Here is a 22,997-nt window from a genome sequence, read left to right as displayed (position 1 = left end):
AGTAAATTCTGATTGGTGTGTTAACCTAGCCTACTTTGGGACCAATCGAAATTGTGGATTCTGACACTTTGCAACATTTGGGGGGTGGTACACAGACCCGAAACAGTATATCTAGCCTAGGTTTAGCTATAGAATTTGTCCGACTTGTCTGAATAGCTGACCTGTCACTGACCCAACGCACTCAATAGGTGACTGAATTTACAGAGCGCTGCGGAGCACTCTGTCCGAAATTGACCATAGACTTTTGAAGGTTTTACTAAACCTTAAGTGCTGGCGGAGCACTTTGCTGGGGAGTTCGCTAACCCAATCGGGGTTCTGACTGATAGCTGCAGAGAGGGTGGAGCGCAGGCGTTGCTTCCGAACTGCGGGTGCTGGTCGTGCCTTGGTGGTCCTGTCCTGATCCTAATCTGGGTTTCCTGTCCTGTCCTGGGGTGTCCATTCTGCACCTGCTGTCCCATTGATGACTGCTATTCCTTGGGGTATTTCCTGTCCTTGACTGATCCGTGGCCCGGGTTGGTTTTCACACCATTCTAGGTAAATATATAGATAGGGCTGAGAACTCTATACTGCACCTTTCTATTTTCTGTCTTTGCTTCAATAAAGACATACCTTTGCACATGTTATATTTTCCATGCTTTCCGCAGTCTACCATATGAAAACCTATTGCATTTTATTCTCATAGTATGTTTCTATGTTACCTTACCTTTTTAGAGCACAATTCTTCCCCGTACTGTTTATGAATTAGATGTGTTTATATTTCTCTCCTGAAAACTACAGTTAATGATATAACGTTAGAATTATAGCGGGTTTCTACCTTTTACCCTTTCTATAGGTGTATAAGTTTCTAAATTTTTTCTCTCATGAAGTACGTCCCAATAGCATAATTTTAGTACATGCACTAAGCTTGCTCATTTATAGATGTCCATTCTTGATTTTCAGTTTAAGTCTACTTAGCGTGTTCCCTGTCATTCTATTTACAAACTTAAATGATTACCCTTACACTTTTTTTGTATGGTTATGTGCTTTTTGTTATCTTGATTATTGATTGCCTTTTAACTGTAAGCCTAATACTCGCAGATACTGATTTCTAGATAAAACTTTTAAAACTTCTCAGTTGTCCGTGGTCATTTTATGAAAATCAAAGTTCATGAAATTGGGTTTGTATTTTGCCTGCCTTTCTTCACAGCTAGCTCCCTGATCCATTGTGGTCATAGGTACCCGTAACGGTGGATTGGTAAGTCGGGTACACTAAAATAAAGGGAAGGAATCAGGGTTGCTGATGGTAGATTTGTGAGGTCGCCTGATTAATGTATATGGTGAATTGAAATTTATGGGCCCGAAAACTATATGGTGAAATTATTGGTCGGGTGACCCACGATCTCTATCAGTAATTTACTGGTAGCAGAGGTAATGGTTAGGGAATAGTTAAAGTTAGGTAGGACTAGATAAGTTGGATGCTGCTAAGTAACAAACCCTGTTGCTGCTAAGAGGGTAGGCAGTTCAGGTGATTTGATCACTCACTTGAAAATGTTTGCTTTGAAAAATTATGAAATGTTTTAAAATCGTTATTCTTGTAATTATACTGTTATATGTATTTATCCATTCGTTCGAAAAACGTCTTCTATGTTGTTGGGAATCCCCGGGGAATTGAATAGCGAGTGGTGAAGAGAATCCACTTGCTTTGAGGTCACTTACTCCAGGAAGGTTAGTGCAGGTTAGGTAGAACTGGAAGCACTAACTAGGGTTTTCTGAATATATGATTGAATAAATGTTAGCAACGAGGTTCATTGGCAAAATTCCTATTGTGGCATAACCTAGTGAGGGTCACACCGGAAAAGTAGCAGGTTCATCGGAGCTTGGGTGAAAGCAAAGGGGCTCGCTGGGGAAACTTTAGACTTGGATATATCCCGGAAAGGTGGATGAGTCTAGGGAAGTAGCAGGTTCTCCAATGCTTGTGTGAAGGGTAGGCAGAAGAGATCTATCCGTAGTGTGTGAAAAGTAAATGGAAGTAGTTTACTTGCAGTGAAACAAATCTTTCCTGTCTAGACACTTGAGTACAGTGGCGAATGTGTATTCGTTGTTAAATAACCAAGCACTAGCACTTTAGAAAGAAAGAAAGTTTCCGTTACATTGTGAAGGAGGGAGTCAGTCGCGAAGCTGCTCTGACGTCACTCTGTGCCGCGCTGGGATTGGTAGACGCAGCGGGTGCGTAGCGGAGCTGGAATTGTAAAGAGCGCCGAAGCGTGAGAACCTGTCTCGCGAAAGGCCGCGCACCCATTGGTCGAAATTATTTGAATTTGTGCATTGCATTGGTCGCACGAAAATAAGAGACGCACTAGGATTGGGAGCGACTTGTAAACAAAGCCACTCGCAGAAGTCGTATGTGGCATTCGTATAGACCGCATACTCGACCCGATCCTCGGCATATGGGATTTGAGAACGATCAGTGGAAAGGTGTTAAAAACGACATTATGTACGGAAACAAAAGAAAAGTGTCCCTTGTAAAGAAAGTAAAGAATTACTTCAAAAAGGACAAACCGATTAGAACCAGAGAAGGTGTTGTCATTCCGCCACCAAATACTCCCGCATGTTTCATGCTGTTTGACAAAGGGTACCATACCTGCGTATGGTTGGAAAATTGGGTGGAGTACACCAAGGATGACGGAGTATTGGCTTTTCCGTTAGAAGGTACATTTAATGGCAGAATTTTATTTAATTTGAGAACCCGAATGAATGACTTGCATCCCAGACCTAGATTAACGCAGTATGAAGCACTAGAATTGTGGGAGATTGAAGCTTTTGAAAGGGATAAGCCACAAATGGATAAAGGGTTAACTAAATTTTATCCGAAACTGAAACAAGAGACCCGTGACAAAAAGATGAAACAGTGGAGACAGAATATGATTGTAGAGGGACTGTTTCCAATGATGCCAGTGGGTGGTCCTCCTGCAGGGGAAAAGAAGACAGAAAAGTGTAAACATTGGGTGCCTATTGGAGAGTCGGATGATGAATTGTTAGATTACCTGTTTTTAAGAAGTCCACCTCCTTATAATGAAGGACACCGGCCTTCTAGTGAAGGGGATAATTCGCGAAGACCTCCGCCCCAGGAAGAGGCCAGATCTGCCAGTGTGGGAGGGGGTTGCTTCATACCTCCCTATACTGAGAGTTTAGGTCCCGTAGATGCAAGGGATATTTATCCAAGAATGACAGCTAGTGGGGACGCAAGATACTCCCGTGAAAGAGACTTTTGCTCTAGATCTCCCTACGAAGGTGAGGCAAGACCATCCGGTTCAGGAATGCCGTTCCTAAACCCTCCGTATGAGGAAGAACAAAGATCCCTAGGCACAGGTACTTTGCCCCCAAGACCTAGTTATGGTGAAAGACCCAGAGAGACACCTCCCACTGCCCCGAGTTGTGCTCCAACTTTAACCCCACAAGTATTACATGACAATTCCGTTGAAAGGATATTGGAGGACAGAGAACGAGAAGCGCTAGTTAAGCAGAGAGCTGAAATAATTCAGAGGATTTCTCAGATAAATGCAAGTCCTGAGCCTTTAACAATCCCGGTTACTATTGGACCAGTGGTTCCATTGTATAGGGATCGACAGGGAAGTCCAAGAACTCCAGTTATTACCCCCGTTGTAGCCCAACCGAGATCAGAGCCCTTAATTGTAGATGACTTAACGAGTGAATGTGAGTCTGAAGTGTCGCTAATGGATCTGCCAGGAAAAAGGATGCAGAAAAGACATAATCCTTTCAATGCGAGGGAGATTCAAATGGAATCAACTTCGGGTACTAAGAGTGTCACGGTAGTAACTCCTGAAGAAATTGAAAGATGGAGTCGAGAATTAGAAAAACAAACTCTTCAGTCAAAACCTCTAGATCTCTACAAACTGAGAGTAGAAATAGAAGAACTTATGGCAGGAAATGTAGGATTAGATCGATTAAATACCTACACAGAAGAAGAGCTGTTTATCTGCAAGAGCCTTACTCGAAATGCCAGGGTACTCCATGAAAAACTAACTGACACTGCAGCTAGTATGGGAATAGATATCTCGAAATCAAAACCTTTGCAAAAACCGTACAGAGCAGATTTCTCAGACAAGGATCTGGAAAACCTGAACATGTCAGGGAAGAAGGCACAGGTCAAAGAGTTATTGACAGTATTACAGAAATGGGGAGATGTGGACAGGTGGACAGGTGGAAAGCCAGGTGGGCCAAGAAGAAAGAGGAGGCTAGATCTAAACAAGTGACTCCTCAGTTCGTTCTAAAAGAAGCTGATAAACCAGAACAGTTATGTCCTATGCGTGAAGTGCCAGGTGGAAAATACGTACATGTTCCATGGTCCAGACAGGATATTGTGTCCTTTACAAATGATTTCCCAAAATTACGAGAGAAGCCTGTGGACTGGTACAGGCAGGTGGAAAGGTTTGTAAAGGTTCAAAAATGCCTGTGGAAAGATTTGGATGGGTTCTTTGATATCGTGGTTCCGGTAGACTTATGGACAGAGTGTAAAATAGCCATAGCATGGCCTAGTGAGGAGTACCCGAGGGACTCTAGAACAGGGGAACCCTCTAAAGAAGTGATGAGAAAATATGATCAAGTAATTCAACATTTGAAGCTAAAAGTGCCCGCAAAGGAAACTGATTGGACAAAAATAGATAGAACCACACAGGAAAGGGACGAGACTGTGCACTCCTTTTATGAAAGACTGTTACAGGTGTTTAAAACATACAGTGGTAGATAACATCGAGATGAAGGATATGACCCACTTCATTTACAGGTTTGTAAACGGTTTAAGACCCGAAATTTGTCAGTGGATCAAAGATAACAAAATCTGTTGGCAGTCCAAGAAAATAGACGAGGTCCTACGGTATGCAAAATACTGTGAGGACGAGATGGCAGATAAGAAAAAGGCACTCAAGGAAAAAGTGATGTGGGCACAGGTAAAGCTCGCAGAACAACAGGAAAAGCAATTTAGTAAATTGAGTAAGAGTACCTAAAATCAAGGCCCTGGGGGTGGGGGAAAGCCCAAAGTAAAAATGAGCAGAGAAGAAGCTAAAAAGAAATTCCCTGCCACCAGTGCGGGGAAATTGGACATTGGCGAGACGAGTGTCCGTATTTACAGCATGATAATACCCAAACCCCTGATTTAATTCCACAGACGCAGAATGAAAGACCAAGAAAGACTCAGCAGCAGGTAAAAACAATCCAAGTGCCCCGAGCGCCAAAACCTAATTTTAAGGGAAAATCGCCGCAGGGTGACGACATAGAAATCTGGGAGGTAATGAGAACAGAAATGCAGCAACTTCGCAGTATTTATTAAATGACACTTTTCTCTGTGACGACGAGTACTGACGGGGCCTGAGAGGGGAGGACAAGGAGTGTGTACTTGGCGCCTCCTTGCCGGTAGACCAGTCAGGGCCATACACTGAAGGAAGGGTTGATGGAAATGATGTCACCTTTCTGTTGGACACTGGTGCTACCCGTTCTACTGTGAGAACAGCGGACGTTCCAAACCTACCCCACTCGGGAGAAGCAATCCAGGTAGTAGGTGTATCTAATCAATTGATTAGTACCCCAGTTACTGAGCCCATGGAGATTACAATAGGGACACTAGTCCAGTAAACTTACTGGGACGTGATTTGTTGTGCAAAATGAACTGTACTATCTTTTGCACACCAAAAGGCGTCGAAATTCAGACCCCAGACGAAGATGGTGTAGGAAGGTAGATCCCTGACTATGGTTGCCCCCAACTTTTTGCCTGGTCTTTTGCTGGTTTTCTGACTTAGTTGACCTGGGGCCCTGCTATACAGGACCCCAGGCCCACTGCTCTCTCTGTAAAATGGATTCCATGTACCTTAGGTACATATCTAATTGGATACTGAGTCACCTTATCAGTCCCTGTACAGTGTACCTTAGGTACCCAGGGCATAGGTGTACCCAGGGCCTACCAGGGGCTGCAGCATGTATTATGCCACCCCTGGCTGGCCATCCAAATCTGACACAACTGGCTGCACGACAGCTGGGGCAAGGTGGTGTAAACACCCTTTGCTTTAGATATAGTATTCCTATATCTAACCCTAAAAATGGACACACAGATCTCCTATCAGTCACTCCTATGGCAGGCCTTGACAATCCTGAAGGCAGAGTGCTTGGAATCGTGTGAGATAGTGCTCTGGCATGAGCTAAGCCTGTCTGCGGCTTTCGGGATCCATCCCTTAGCCGTTTCCATGATATCGCATACCATATACTCTTAAGTGCATTTTAATCCTCGCGGTTATATGCCAACTCTGGTATCGCTTTATCAAAACATGTCGAGTAAGGTGTCATACGAATTGGAATACTAACCCCTCGCCAATTCTGGCGACGGGGTTAGCATTCCACCCTTCTAGAGGGACACGACATGTATGTAACCTGTAACCCCGGTTAATGTCAGACATAGCCTCAGCTCCACAAGATGGATGCTGCCACCGAGACACAAGTCTGCCCTCCTGCTGCTGGGAGTCCTCCCAGCACAGGAGGCAAGGACAAAGGGTTTCCTACCAGGGGCGGTGCCAGCACCGTCCCAGACAGGGTTTTGTGTATTCTAGGTAGGCAGGGCTTTAGAGGAAGGTGACTGCAAGTGGCACACCGGTGCTCACTGTGCATAGGCCGGCTTGAACCAGTTCCAGGGGCACTCCAGCCCCTGACCTGGGGAAAGCCCGCCAAAGGAGAGGGGTGTAACCACCCCCCTCCTGGTCCCACCCATAGGGCAGGACTTAGTCGCGTGCCAGCCCCCTTTTTCAGGATAAAGGTAGGAACTGGCACCCTTCCAAATCAGATCATCTTTGAATCCTGAAACTACTTTCCACGAAAGGAACTCAAGACTTCTTCCCAAGATTCTCCCTTGTGACTAAGGAGTAGTCACCCTGCAGCAGCAGGCACCAACCAAGCATCGCGGTTTGTTGCCAGTCTCTCCTTCGGATCAAGACTGCTCCAGCACGACGAGAACCGGCTTCCCTGGCACCTCTGACCTCAACCTACATCATCAGCCCAGCTGTGATCCGTGGGTGTGACGAGACCTCGAGGGACCGGCCATCTTCAGAACTGCACGACGCTTGTCCAGCACGACTCCCGAGTGACCCTCGACTGAGTGCTTTGGGGTAAGAGAAGCCCCGACCCTGAGCAGCTCCAGCTCCGAAGTTCAGCCCTCCTGCATCCCCGAGATCTGCGTGGGGCCCTTCTGCTCTTTGCTGCCAACCGCGTTGTCCAGGTCGCTTGCCCGTTGGCTAGTGACCCCTTCACGACGCTCCACGACGACAACTACTGCTGGTCTGGTTGCTCCAGACTAGCCCTTGCTCCCCTCCAACAGAGGAGCACCCTGGACCCTCCTGGTCCACTCAAGACGCCATTTTAGGTCCACCGCGTGGGCCTTGCATTTGCCAAGACTTGTTGCCCAATCCTGGGTCCAGCGACGTCGACAGCAAGAACCTTCGTGGGACAGCTCGCACCTCCATCCTGGTCGCCGACAACGCCTCCTGGTCCGAGAGACTGCAGAGCCCAGCAGCGCCCACTCACCTGGCTGAGGTGACTTCGTCCGGTGCCATCCTGGTCCCCACTCAAATCACTGGCTAGTGATTCAGAACTTGGTCCCCTCTGCTTACAGGTTTCTTCTTCCCTGATCCAGGCTTGGATCACTCCGAACTTTCTTCACTGGCCGCCTGCCAGCAACTCTTTCTTCAGGCTCCTGGATCTTCAACGAGGGTTTCCGACGCAACTTCAACCCTATGCAGCCGCAGCCCCTGGGCTAGGTAACCTGAGTACTCCGGTGCTCCAGCATAGTCCAACACCCTAAGTGTTCGGATCCACTCTTGTTTTCGACCCACCTAGTCGGGTTCGCCCGAGAACAGTAACTTTGTGACTACTAGCCTCCATAGACTTTTTCCCGCCTTACGCGTGAGAGTTCCCACTCTGCACACGACGTCCACAGGCCTCCTGCAACTAATCTAAGTGTTTAGCATTGTAGGACTAGCGTTTCTAAAGTCTATGAGAATAGTTACTTACCTGCTAGTAGTTCGCATTCCACTTTTGTAATATATGGTTTTTCGTGCCCCTAGGGCATTTGTGTAAATTGTGCGACTTAAAGTATTTTCTTAAGAGTTTTGTTATGTGCTTAGCTCCCTGACTCATAAAGAGTTCAGGGTAGTCTTGTTATAAATAAATATCTGTTTATTTTCATAACAACTTGTGTGGTGTCCTTTCACTTGGTGTTCAAGGGGTAATGTGATGGTAAAACAGCTGGCTTAACACGCCCTCTAGAGTCTTAGCCTTAGACTGCTCGTATCCATGCTACTAGGATAGCTGGTCTATAAGGTTGACTTACAACCAATCATCAATAAGGGTTGTTTGGACTGATACAAAGTGCTCACTAGAATAGTGAACATTATATATCAGGCCAACTTCTCACATTGGTGAGCAGCGGTTGGGATTTGAGCTTGCTGTTGTTTTACCACACATATCCTAAGAATATCATTTGAAAGATCACATAAGTACTAAAGGTACATATAACTTAGCTTAGAATACTCTGAGTTCTACTGAACCAGCTGTTGTAGCTCCTAGGGCCTAGCACACCCTAAACTACAACTCTAGCAAGGGATCAGTAGGTAAACATATAGTGTAGGTAAGTGCACCACTTACACCTCACTAGAAAAAGCATGTCTACCCATGGAGAGTCTACTGAGACTCCCCTTGTGGATCTTGACCCCCCACAATTCAAATCAAGATATGCAGCTCTCAGTTTCCAGGAGATGAGACAAGTGTGTACCTCCAGGAAACTGAAACAGGGGTCTAACCCCACCATTCCCTTTCTGATAGGTCTCTTAGAGACATATGATGCAAGAAAGATTTCTCAGCTAGATGGGAATATGCCAGCCTTAGAGGGTACCACTGGGGATCCAGACCTCCACAACACTGTAAATGCAGTTGAGGAGGAGGATCTTGAGGAACTCTCTGAGGGTGAGGCAAACAAGGGTCCTGAGTTAGTCAGCAGACACACTAGGCCAACTTAGACCTACTTGGGCAAGGATCTGGGGGACCCCCAGTACTGACCCTGATGAGGCCTAACCTTGGAGTTAGGAGAGATAGATCTCTTTCTAGGGACTCCATTAGATCTCTGCACTCTAATGCCTCTTCTCAGAGGAGAAGGAACTCTCCCCAGAGGAGATTGACTTCCCCTCAGAGAAGAGAGCATGAAGCAAGGATGAGACAAGCTAAACTGAGGATTGAAAGGGAAGAACTTGTCCTGGCCAAAGAGAAGCTTGCCTTTGCTAGAGAGCAGCAGATGAGTGGGACAGTTCCCACTGGTGGCAGCAATCTCCCAAGAGAAAAAGAGAAGGGTTTAGATACTAAACACCTGACAAAGATAGTGCCCCCCTTTAAACAAGGGGATGACATCCAGAAATGGATGGCTGCTTTGGAGAGGGCCTGCACTGTACAGTGCATCCCCCAAAGTCAGTGGGCAGCTATACTGTGGCTCTCCTTTGAGGGCAAAGGTAGAGATAAGCTCCTCACTACTAGAGTTGAGGATGCTAACAATTACCAAGTCCTGAAAAATACACTGGTTGATGGGTTTGGCTTAACCACTGAGCAGTACAGGTTGCTGTTCAGGGATACCCAGAAAACTCAGTCTCAGGATTGGGCTGACTTTGTTGATTGTGCCACTAAGGCTTTGGAAGGCTGGCTACTGGGTAGCAAGGTTACTGACTTCACAGGGTTGTATAATCTTATTATGAGAGAGCAAGTCTTAAATAATTGTCAGAACCAGTTATTACACCAGCACCTGGTAGACTCTGATCTGACCTCTACACAAGAATTGGGTAAGAGGGCAGACAAATGGGTCAGAACCAGGATTAGGGTTAAGAACCAAGGTGGTGGCCAGAAAAAGGAATCAACCAAGCCTCAAGAGAAGGGTGGGAATAAATCTGCAGATCAAACCACATCAGGGCCCCAAAAATCCTCTGAGGGGGGTGGGTCCCAGAATCCTTCCAATGCCCAGAAGAAACCTTATTGTTATCCCTGTAAACAGGTGGGTCATTTGAAAACTGACAGCAGTTGCCCAAAGAACAACAATAAGGAGAACATACCCCCAAGTAACATTCCCAAACCTCCTGTTACTACTAGTAGTAATCCCCCAGGTGGTGGGAGTGCCCCCAAGAATTTGGGTGCATTTACTTTGGGAGTTCCTGGGGACTCTGGCCTAACCAGGTCCCCAAACTTAGATACTCTTGTCTGTGAGACTGGCATGGGGTTTGCCAACTTCACAACTTGTCCCAACACTTTGGGCAAGTACAGACAGGAGCCCCTCATCAATGGTATAAAAGTTGAGGCCTATAGAGATACAGGGGCTAGCATCACTATGGTGACTGAGAGTCTAGTCCCCTCAAGGCAACTTTTACCTGGTGCCACATACCAGGTGACCAATATTGATGGAGTACAGAGAAATCATCCCATGGCAGTGGTAAATCTCAGCTGGGGAGGTGTCACTGGCCACAAGAGAGTGGCAGTGTCACCAAACTTGCCTGTAGATTGCCTACTGGGGAATGATTTAGAGCTCTCAGCCTGGGCTGAGGTAGAGCAAGAAACCCATTTTAAAATGGTAAACATCCATGGTAAGGTTAGTGGGGCAGTGATAGCCACAGCCCCAGTCCAAGATGTCCTCCCTGAACAGGTCAGGAGGGCTGTGCCAGTCACAGCCCAATCTCAGACAACTTCCTTCCCAGAACAGGTTGTAAAGGCTGTGATGGCCACAGCCCACACCCAAACTGAGCCCCCTCCTGAAAAGGTTGGGAGAGTTGTGATGGCCACAGCTCAAACTCAGACAGATGATAGTGTTGTGACGCCTGAAACTATGGATCACTCCACTCAGACAGAGAGCATTGAGGAGGAAGAGGAATCTCCCTCCCACCAGACTTTAGGAAAGGGTCAGCCTCCTCAGGGAACTGATCTGACCCCTTGTGAAGAAACTGCCACAGAGGTAGTCAGGCATAGCCTGGCAGAACCCCTGATGTCAGTGGACCCTTCCAAGGTGGGACCCAGTCTGGAGCAGGTAACCTGCCCCTCTCTACCCTGCCTCAGTCAGCCCAGGGCTGTAGAGGTCAGGGAGGCCAGTGTTGGACCCCAAAGGGCCCCCTGTCCAAAAGAATCCCCCAATCAGCAGATTAAGGGCACTGAAGCTAGCAGTCCTAGCCAAGTGAAAATAAAACAAACTCCTGAGGGATCCCCCTTAAATTTAGTTAGGGACCTCCCACAGATGGACACTGTTGGGCACAGCCAGACCTGGGACCTAAGGGCCCCAAACCTGACCTGTCCCTCCAGTAAGCCAAACAGAGGGACCCAACCTCCAGCTGTAGGTAGCCAGAGGTTGACCCTGAGAGCCCAAAACAACTCAGTCTTGGAAAGAAAGGCCTCTATGGTGGAAAATGATTGGAGGAAGCTGAGCCCAAAATTAGTGGAGCCTCACTTCAGTACTCCATTTCAGCACCAGCCTTTTTCTTTGCCAAAACACACCACAGGTAGAGATTCCCTATGGTGGAGACCCTCAGATACCCTTAGGGTGAGGGATTGCTTAGTGGACCATGAGATAGGAGGTAACCATGCCAGTGCTGGTACTTCCTTATATGGCCACTCAGGCAATATAGGCTTACCTGGCAAGGATAGCCTTATCTCCTTTCGTTTGGGGGGGGGGGTTATGTAGGAAGGTAGATCCCTGACTATGGTTGCCCCCAACTTTTTGCCTGGTGTTTTGCTGGTTTTCTGACTTAGTTGACCTGGGGCCCTGCTATACAGGACCCCAGGCCCACTGCTCTCTCTGTAAAATGGATTCCATGTACCTTAGGTACATATCTAATTGGATACTGAGTCACCTTATCAGTCCCTGTACAGTGTACCTTAGGTACCCAGGGCATAGGTGTACCCAGGGCCTCCAGGGGCTGCAGCATGTATTATGCCACCCCTGGCTGGCCATCCAAATCTGACAGAACTGGCTGCACGACAGCTGGGGCAAGGTGGTGTAAACACCCTTTGCTTTAGATATAGTATTCCTATATCTAACCCTAAAAATGGACACACAGATCTCCTATCAGTCACTCCTATGGCAGGCCTTGACAATCCTGAAGGCAGAGTGCTTGGAATCGTGTGAGATAGTGCTCTGGCATGAGCTGAGCCTGTCTGCGGCTTTCGGGATCCATCCCTTAGCCGTTTCCATGATATCGCATACCATATACTCTTAAGTGCATTATAATCCTCGCGGTTATATGCCAACTCTGGTATCGCTTTATCAAAACATGTCGAGTAAGGTGTCATACGAATTGGAATACTAACCCCTCGCCAATTCTGGCGACGGGGTTAGCATTCCACCCTTCTAGAGGGACACGACATGTATGTAACCTGTAACCCCGGTTAAAGTCAGACATAGCCTCAGCTCCACAAGATGGATGCTGCCACCGAGACACAAGTCTGCCCTCCTGCTGCTGGGAGTCCTCCCAGCACAGGAGGCAAGGACAAAGGGTTTCCTGCCAGGGGCGGTGCCAGCACCGTCACAGACAGGGTTTTGTGTATTCTAGGTAGGCAGGGCTTTAGAGGAAGGTGACTGCAAGTGGCACCCCGGTGCTCACTGTGCATAGGCCGGCTTGAACCAGTTCCAGGGGCACTCCAGCCCCTGACCTGGGGAAAGCCCGCCAAAGGAGAGGGGTGTAACCACCCCCCTCCTGGTCCCACCCATAGGGCAGGACTTAGTCGCGTGCCAGCCCCCTTTTTCAGGATAAAGGTAGGAACTGGCCCCCTTCCAAATCAGATCATCTTTGAATCCTGAAACTACTTTCCACGAAAGGAACTCAAGACTTCTTCCCAAGATTCTCCCTTGTGACTAAGGAGTAGTCACCCTGCAGCAGCAGGCACCAACCAAGCATCGCGGTTTGTTGCCAGTCTCTCCTTCGGATCAAGACTGCTCCAGCACGACGAGAACCGGCTTCCCTGGCACCTCTGACCTCAACCTACATCATCAGCCCAGCTGTGATCCGTGGGTGTGACGAGACCTCGAGGGACCGGCCATCTTCAGAACTGCACGACGCTTGTCCAGCACGACTCCCGAGTGACCCTCGACTGAGTGCTTTGGGGTAGGAGAAGCCCCGACCCTGAGCAGCTCCAGCACCGAAGTTCAGCCCCCCTGCATCCCCGAGATCTGCGTGGGGCCCTTCTGCTCTTTGCTGCCAACCGCGTTGTCCAGGTCGCTTGCCCGTTGGCTAGTGACCCCTTCACGACGCTCCACGACGACAACTACTGCTGGTCTGGTTGCTCCAGACTAGCCCTTGCTCCCCTCCAACAGAGGAGCACCCTGGACCCTCCTGGTCCACTCAAGACGCCATTTTAGGTCCACCGCGTGGGCCTTGCATTTGCCAAGACTTGTTGCCCAATCCTGGGTCCAGCAACGTCGACAGCAAGAACCTTCGTGGGACAGCTCGCACCTCCATCCTGGTCGCCGACAACGCCTCCTGGTCCGAGAGACTGCAGAGCCCAGCAGCGCCCACTCACCTGGCTGAGGTGACTTCGTCCGGTGCCATCCTGGTGCCCACTCAAATCACTGGCTAGTGATTCAGAACTTGGTCCCCTCTGCTTACAGGTTTCTTCTTCCCTGATCCAGGCTTGGATCACTCCGAACTTTCTTCACTGGCCGCCTGCCAGCAACTCTTTCTTCAGGCTCCTGGATCTTCAACAAGGGTTTCCGACGCAACTTCAACCCTATGCAGCCGCAGCCCCTGGGCTAGGTAACCCGAGTACTCCGGTGCTCCAGCATAGTCCAACACCCTAAGTGTTCGGATCCACTCTTGTTTTCGACCCACCTAGTCGGGTTCGCCCGAGAACAGTAACTTTGTGACTACTAGCCTCCATAGACTTTTTCCCGCCTTACGCGTGAGAGTTCCCACTCTGCACACGACGTCCACAGGCCTCCTGCAACTAATCTAAGTGTTTAGCATTGTAGGACTAGCGTTTCTAAAGTCTATGAGAATAGTTACTTACCTGCTAGTAGTTCGCATTCCACTTTTGTAATATATGGTTTTTCGTGCCCCTAGGGCATTTGTGTAAATTGTGCGACTTAAAGTATTTTCTTAAGAGTTTTGTTATGTGCTTAGCTCCCTGACTCACAAAGAGTTCAGGGTAGTCTTGTTATAAATAAATATCTGTTTATTTTCATAACAACTTGTGTGGTGTCCTTTCACTTGGTGTTCAAGGGGTAATGTGATGGTAAAACAGCTGGCTTAACACGCCCTCTAGAGTCTTAGCCTTAGACTGCTCGTATCCATGCTACTAGGATAGCTGGTCTATAAGGTTGACTTACAACCAATCATCAATAAGGGTTGTTTGGACTGATACAAAGTGCTCACTAGAATAGTGAACATTATATATCAGGCCAACTTCTCACAGATGGCATCTACAAGTTAATGTTAATCAGACCTGACTCAGAGATTAAACGAATGACTGTACAAGACTTACCCGAAGAACTTCAAAAGACAGTGAAATCAGAAGTATGGGACTTTACTGGAAAGGATGTAGGATTAATGGCAAATGTAGATCCCATACAAATAGCCATGAAAGAAAATGCAGTTTACCCCAATACCAAGCCTTACAGAATGAGTGCCGAAGTGAGAGCAGGAGTTGCCATTGAAATACAGAAATTACTAGAAGCAAACATCATACAAGAAGTGATGAGCAGCCCTTGTAATTCTCCCATAATTGGAATCAAGAAACCTAGTGGCAAGTACAGAGTAGTGCAGGACCTGAGAAAGGTAAACAAGATCGTTGTTCCTTGCTGTCCTATTGTCCCGAACCCCGCAGTAATCCTGTATCAGATTCCTTGGGATGCTGAGTGGTTCACCGTGATTGACCTATGTCATGCATTCTTTTCGATCCCATTGCATCCAGACAGCAAATTTCTTTTCTCATTTGCTTTCAATAGTCACGTGTACGTTTGGAATAGGGTCCCCCAAGGGTACACCGAAAGCTCCTCTATCTTTAATCAGATCCTGAAAAAATGCCTCGAATCCCTAGTCTTACCTGGAAAGTCTGTTTTGGTACAATATATAGATGACCTTTTGGTGGCGTCTAAAAGTCATAGAGATTGTGTGATTGACACCATTGCCTTGCTGAATCACCTAGGTGAAAAGGGACATAAAGTGACCCCTGAAAAATTGCAGTTCTGTTCAAAATCAGTGAAATATCTGGGGCACCAGATATAAAAAGGTATCATAAAAGTCACTTCAGAGAGAGTCAGTATAATTCAAAAGATGCAGTTGCCCCGTACTCAGAAAGAGATCAGAATGTTTCTAGGGGTTGTAGGTTACTGCAGGCAATGGATTGTGGGATTCGCAGTCCTAGCAAAGCCTTTGATAAATATGACCAAGAAAGGAGCAAAGGACCCAGTTGAATGGGATGATGAAAGTTTGACAGCATTCACTAAATTACGAGACTGCCTGTGTACAGCCCCTGCTTTAGGAATGCCTGACTATTCTAAAGAGTTTGCCCTGTTCTGTGACACACGAGACAATTGTGCATTGTCAGTCTTAACCCAGGAGCATGGGTTGATTAGACGCCCAGTGGCATATTTTTCTGCCACTTTGGATCCAGTGGCTGCTGGATTACCTGGGTGTCTGAAAGCGGTAGCTGCCACCTGCACGAGCTTAGAGCAGAGTGAATCCATTGTAATGGGACATCCTGTAACTGTGTATGTTCCACATGCAGTTGTAATTTTACTGACCCGAACAAAGACTCAGTATCTCACCCCTAGTCGGCTGACTAAATACGAGAGGATTCTCGTGGGTGCTGCAAATGTAGTTATTACACGGTGTAATATACTGAACCCAGCCACCTTACTCCCTGACTCAATGGTTGTAGAAGACCAGGGAGAGAACGAGCATGACTGCATTGACCTGACAGAATTCAGTACTAAACCCCGCCCAGACATTAAAGAAACCCCTTTGCCTGTACATGATGAGGAATGGTTTGTGGATGGCTCATGTATGAGACACGAACTGGTGGGCCTAAGTGTTGCTTATGCTGTAGTCTCTTTAGACAGCATTAAAGAAGCATCATGTTTATTTGGAGTAAAGTCTGCACAAGTAGCCGAATTGATAGCATTGATAAGAGCTTGCAAATTGGGAAAAGACAAAAAAATAACAGTATATACTGACAGTCAGTACTGTTATGGGGTTGTGCATGACTTTGGCCAATTATGGCTACAAAGAGAATTCCTGACTTCATCAGGTACCCCCATTCGGAATGGAAGGGTTGTACAAAATTTACTGGAAGCAATCCAATTACCAAAAGAATTGGCAGTAGTCAAATGTGTTGCCCATAAAAGAGGCCTTGACGCTGTATCTATGGGAAATGATTTTGCTGATCGAGTGGCAAAACAATGTGCTATGGATCGCATGTCAATAAATATCAAACTGGGAGGGACTGGAAACAGCTGCCAACTTATGGTGTTTGAAGAAGTGCCTACCTGGGATGAAGTGAGAGAATGGCAGCATGCTGTGCCTTGGGAAGAGAAAGAGAAGTGGAAGGAACTTGGTTGTCGACCAAGGAGTGAGGATGGTGTCATTGTGGGCCCAAAGGGTATGCCTGTGTTACCTAGACACCTGCTCTCCTCTATGGCAAGATTGATACATGGAAATTCACACACTGGTAGGGACGCCATGGTTCTGGTTTTCCAACATACATGGTACAATCCGAAGTTCAGGAAGGTAGCAGAATCACTCTGCCAGAGGTGCTTGACATGTCAACAGTTCAACGCTGGTAAAAGAACAGTAGTTGAACTGGGAAAAATTGGAAAAACAGGGGGTCCCTTTGTAAGAATTCAGATTGACTTCATCACCATGCCTCGTTGTGAGGGAAAAAGGTATGTCCTTGTCGTTGTCTGCCTGTTTTCAAAATGGGTGGAAGCTTACCCTGCCACACAGAATGATGCTATAACCGTAGCCAAACTGTTACTAAAAGAATTGATACCTAGGTTCGGGGTTCCAGTCATTATTGAATCAGATAGAGGCGGACATTTTCAGAATGAGATAATCGCTCAGCTCTGTAAAGCATTTGGAATCACACAAAAGCTGCACTGAGCACATCGTCCAGAGGCTTCTGGAGTAGTAGAGCAAATAAATGGCACTATAAAATCAAGATTAGCAAAAATGTGTGACTCTACTGGCATGAATTGGATTACTGCCTTGCCTCTTGTTCTGATGGGACTCAGAAGTATTCCAGACCGGAAAACAGGCCTGAGCCCCCATGAAATCCTAATGGGAAGAGTGATGAGACAAGCATGGGTACCAGGATACAAACTGTTAAGCATTACTGATGATTTGGTACTTGAATACTGCAAGCAACTGGGTAACCAAGTGCGTTCTATCTCTCGCCAGATTGGGGAAGACGCCGTCGCCAACCCGACAACTCCAGTTCACAAGTTGGTTCCTGGTTACTGGGTTAGAATCAAGAAGCATACTCGTTCAAGTTGCCTTGCACCGAGGTGGGGAGAAAAGCGCCAAATAATACTGGTGACCACGACAGCAGTGAAGTGTGCAGGCGTACCTAAGTGGATCCATGCCAGCCATACACAGAAAGTAGTTCCGGACAAGGAACCTGGAGTTGAAGGTTGTCCAGCTGAGGGGTCTGCAGACGCCGGTCCTGAAGTAGCTGATGACGAACAGCCGAGCACCAGCCAAGATGATTGGATACCCATAATCGACTTAACTGAAGACCCAATCAAAACAAGAGAGCGGAACCAAGAAGATAGAGAGTGGAATAGAGAGGAAGAGATAGGCACAGGCGAAGACCCTCAGATCATTGAGATTCACATCAAATCTGAGGACGAAGAGGGAGGTCAGACAGGGAAAGAACAAGTGATCAATACTCCTCCACTGACTCCTGAAATTCAAAAGGGACAGACTAGAACTAGTACAAAAGTTCGAGCAGAAGAAAATCAAGAGATCGAAGTGCTTGAACAGGATCAGATAGAATTAGAAGAACGTGTTCAGGACACAGAAACAGAGACACTCGAAAGCCAAAATCAAAATTCACCTGAACCAGGCCAGCTTAGTAACCAGGCAGAAGAAATAGATACAAGACCTGGGATTAGTCAGATAGGAAGGGAAGAGACAGAAACAGAAGTGCCACAAACAAACGAAAATAAAAGAGCGTTAGAAGAAAGCCAAAACACAGTGCCCACTAAAAAACTCAAGAAAAAGAAGAATATTGAACCAGGATATATTAAGAAACTGAGACTGAGAATAAAAACAGTAGAAGAAAAAATAGCAGAAAGAAGAAAAAGTCCTCGAATTGCAGAACAAGCGGGAGAAAGCTCCAAAAGAAGGAGTGATCGAATAAAAAGACTCAACGAGAAATACCAAGATCCTGAATGGACATTTTTAATTTTGGAGGATTTTGAGGATCTTGATATAACTGACGAAAGTGACGGAGAACCGATTGCTGATCAGTCTACAGAAGAGGAAGACGAATTAACCTGAAGTTGCACAAAGTAAGCTAACTGTGCAAAGTTACAGAGAGGGGTTGAGAAATCTTCTGAACGAAAATGTCTGATTCAAACGTGAATGGAAGGCCTAGACGCAGTTGTTGCAAAACATGCTGCAAAGTATGTATATGTAGTATAGCTATAGTGATTATAATTTGGATAGGACTAACAGTTTTCATTCCTTTTATGGTAAGCAAAAATACTAATATTGACCCTACTCAGACTGTGACTACTGACACTGAAGAACTGACAACACGAAGTGTAGAAAGACGTGAAAAAGCACTCAGACAAACAAAACGAGACTTAAAAGCATCAGATGAGGAAGGACTACATTACCATGGAGTTAGAAACCAGACACAGTTAAATGTTTTCGCAAATCTTTTAGTGCACTATGTAGAAACTATGGAAATAGAAGACTGCTATGTCTGCATGAAGTTACCTACTTCTGTAGCTGAAGGCGTGACTTATCATCACCTACCTCTGACCTATGGAATTTCCTGTAGCATTTTAGCTAGTTTATTTTACAAAAGAGGACCGTTACAGTATTACTATTCTAATTCAGACGTGATATTTTCTGAACTTCCTATACGTGGAAATCTGAATCCTGTACATACAAAAAGTGACGTTACACGTTATATGGGAGAATACTTTCTGACTATAGGTACCATAGACTTGAATGAAGCACACAGAGATAACTTGACCTGTTCATTACATGAACAAGAAAAAATATTTTTGAACATGGCAGAGAAAAGAAGGGAGAGTTTCCAAAGAAAGGCAAATTACAAGAGACAGAAAACTCCTAAATGGGCTGAAAATATGGAAGGCACCTCAAATGGTGGGAGTGGTCCTGCTTTGTTGCTGGATTTCGAAAGGAAAGGGAAACTTTGTCTTCATCGCGAGAAGACTAGTTATTATAATAACATTTTCATTGGTTCCAGTCAATGTGAACACAATTACAAGGTAATTGGAGGTTGGGGTTTCAAAAATGGGTCAGAACCTGTGTTTCCCGGAATTTATTATATATGTGGAAACAAGGCTTATTTCAAATTGCCGGATCACTGGTATGGAAGCTGCTACTTTGGCATTGTTTTCCCGAAAATATACCATGTGAAAGAAATTGCTGGAAGCAATGAAAACACTAATGGCTTAGTGCGTAGAAGAAGAGAAAGCGTAGGTGAAATAATGGGTAGTATTTTTAGTGCACTGATACCTGGAGTGGGAGTGGTTCTGAACACTCACAGAATTTGCAAATTATCCACAATAGTGGATGTGTTGTCTACTGACACAGCTCATGGATTTCTGCTGGTCAATACGAAATGGTTGCGATCAGATCAATGGTTTTGCAGAACAGACTTGCGCTGGACACCTTATTAGCAAAAGAGGGCGGAGTCTGCCGGATGCTGAAGGCGCAACATTGTTGCACTTACATACCGGACAAAAGTGTACAGATCAAAAGATATGTGAAAAACATTACTAATCTGGAAAAGGAACTCAAACCACTGGAGGTTGACAGTGCCTGGAAGAGACTTGTAGATGGTCTCTCCAATGTAGGTCATTGGTTTGCCAATCTAGGTAGAAGTTTATTGTTTAAGGTGCTGATGCCAATTGGAGTGATAGGTCTCATCATTTTCCTAATATTTGTCTGTTGCAAATGTCGCAAACACACAAAGAAATACACTGTGAATAGAAGAGGTGTGAAACGGAGTGTGGATGAGCTTGAATTGGAAGAAATGAATAATCAGATTTACAAAAAGGTGAAAAATTCTCACCCTGATAAAGATGTGAAAGAGAAATTGAATCACTTGTTGGAAGAGATTGAGATGCATAAAGTGTGAAAAGTTGGCATCTGGTTCCATTTGTATTTGTGATGATAGTAAATATCATCAAAGAGGGGATTGATGAAGCAAGATTTCGCACATTACGCGACTTGCTGAAATCAAGAACCTCGATTCATGTATATCTCTGTAATCCAATTGTACGTCTTACTAATTTCCTTTATTTTTACTCTATACATGTATCCTAGTGATGCTTGCCTATGTGTTTTACTAATACGATTAATTTGTGTCTTTAACATGGCCGTCGTTTAGAATATTGCTTCTGCGCATGCGTTAGTCACACTCACGTGACGTGACGTAGTTGTGATTTTGGAGGGAAAGGGTGCGCATGCGTAATAGCCACAAGATGGCTGCTTGTGTAATAATATGATGAAGCTTGTGCAGATGCTCTCGTGTTATTGTGTATTGCACTAAAACATAACTGCATAGTATATTTTTATAGTGATAAATCATAAGTACACAATCATGTTATGTAGTTGATTCATTTATTTCTATGTTTTAATTTGTTTTCGCTTACTTTTTATGTATCCTCGGTACAGAGGGGTGATGGGGTGCTTGGGAGTCGATGTTGGAGTGCAGTACTGCGCAGAATCAGAAGTAGCGAGGTGGCATTGACACAGCGCCAAGAGAAAGTCGCTGCCAAGATGTGCCTGGGAAGATGCACCTTCACCCAGCCAGAGAAACTGAAAACTGTTACTTTATTAACAATGTATTCTTCCTATTGTATTCAGTGCGACTTCTCATGGGAACCCCAATCTTGCTAGGCGGTACCCAAGAATGCAAATGTGAGCTTGTAGAAGTAAATTCTGATTGGTGTGTTAACCTAGCCTACTTTGGGACCAATCGAAATTGTGGATTCTGACACTTTGCAACATTTGGGGGGGTGGTACACAGACCCGAAACAGTATATCTAGCCTAGGTTTAGCTATAGAATTTGTCCGACTTGTCTGAATAGCTGACCTGTCACTGACCCAACGCACTCAATAGGTGACTGAATTTACAGAGCGCTGCGGAGCACTCTGTCCGAAATTGACCATAGACTTTTGAAGGTTTTACTAAACCTTAAGTGCTGGCGGAGCACTTTGCTGGGGAGTTCGCTAACCCAATCGGGGTTCTGACTGATAGCTGCAGAGAGGGTGGAGCGCAGGCGTTGCTTCCGAACTGCGGGTGCTGGTCGTGCCTTGGTGGTCCTGTCCTGATCCTAATCTGGGTTTCCTGTCCTGTCCTGGGGTGTCCATTCTGCACCTGCTGTCCCATTGATGACTGCTATTCCTTGGGGTATTTCCTGTCCTTGACTGATCCGTGGCCCGGGTTGGTTTTCACACCATTCTAGGTAAATATATAGATAGGGCTGAGAAGTCTATACTGCACCTTTCTATTTTCTGTCTTTGCTTCAATAAAGACATACCTTTGCACATGTTATATTTTCCATGCTTTCCGCAGTCTACCATATGAAAACCTATTGCATTTTATTCTCATAGTATGTTTCTATGTTACCTTACCTTTTTAGAGCACAATTCTTCCCCGTACTGTTTATGAATTAGATGTGTTTATATTTCTCTCCTGAAAACTACAGTTAATGATATAACGTTAGAATTATAGCGGGTTTCTACCTTTTACCCTTTCTATAGGTGTATAAGTTTCTACATTTTTTCTCTCATGAAGTACGTCCCAATTGCATAATTTTAGTACATGCACTAAGCTTGCTCATTTATAGATGTCCATTCTTGATTTTCAGTTTAAGTCTACTTAGCGTGTTCCCTGTCATTCTATTTACAAACTTAAATGATTGCCCTTACACTTTTTTTGTATGGTTACGTGCTTTTTGTTATCTTGATTATTGATTGCCTTTTAACTGTAAGCCTAATACTCGCAGATACTGATTTCTAGATAAAACTTTTAAAACTTCTCAGTTGTCCGTTGTCATTTTATGAAAATCAAAGTTCATGAAATTGGGTTTGTATTTTGCCTGCCTTTCTTCACAGCTAGCTCCCTGATCCATTGTGGTCATAGGTACCCGTAACGGTGGATTGGTAAGTCGGGTACACTAAAATAAAGGGAAGGAATCAGGGTTGCTGATGGTAGATTTGTGAGGTCGCCTGATTAATGTATATGGTGAATTGAAATGTATGGGCCCGAAAACTATATGGTGAAATTATTGGTCGGGTGACCCACGATCTCTATCAGCTCCTTCTCCTGGATATATATTTTTGAAGGCTAATTTGATAGCTCATGTTTGCACTTCTTCCTATTTTATGTTTGCTGAATAATTGTTTGTGATTTTATGCTTTTTTTGCATTTAACTGTGTTTATGGAAAAAATTATGAGTTGACAAAATCATTATAATAAATTAATTGTAACAAAATTCTAATTTGTTGGGGTATTGTTCTTCACAGTGTTTATACAATAGATTGAATCACAGTACATGGGCTTATATGCGATTGTGTGACTCGAAGGTATAAATAATGTCACCCAGGGGGAAGTCGTTTTAATTTCTGGTTAGCAATACCCTGTCTCCTTGGTGCTGACGGGTTACTCTTGTCCAGGGTTCGCCAACCTTTTCTGTAATAAGAGCTACTTATGCTAAATTGAAATCATCCCAAGCTACC

At 45.4% G+C, this 22,997-nt stretch overlaps 1 protein-coding gene across 2 annotated transcripts in view; it reads right to left on the bottom strand.

Annotated features, from left to right (window-relative positions):
• The window catches only part of LOC144785951 (hexosaminidase D-like), a 279,553-nt gene that overhangs the window by 178,957 nt on the left and 77,599 nt on the right, over positions 1–22,997 (bottom strand). The window lies entirely within an intron of this gene.

Source organism: Lissotriton helveticus, chromosome 10 (genome assembly GCF_964261635.1).
Source record: "Lissotriton helveticus chromosome 10, aLisHel1.1, whole genome shotgun sequence".
NCBI lineage: Eukaryota > Metazoa > Chordata > Amphibia > Caudata > Salamandridae > Lissotriton > Lissotriton helveticus.
The sequence above is the reverse complement of the archived record's forward strand: the minus strand, read 5'-3'. Positions and strand labels throughout refer to the sequence as shown.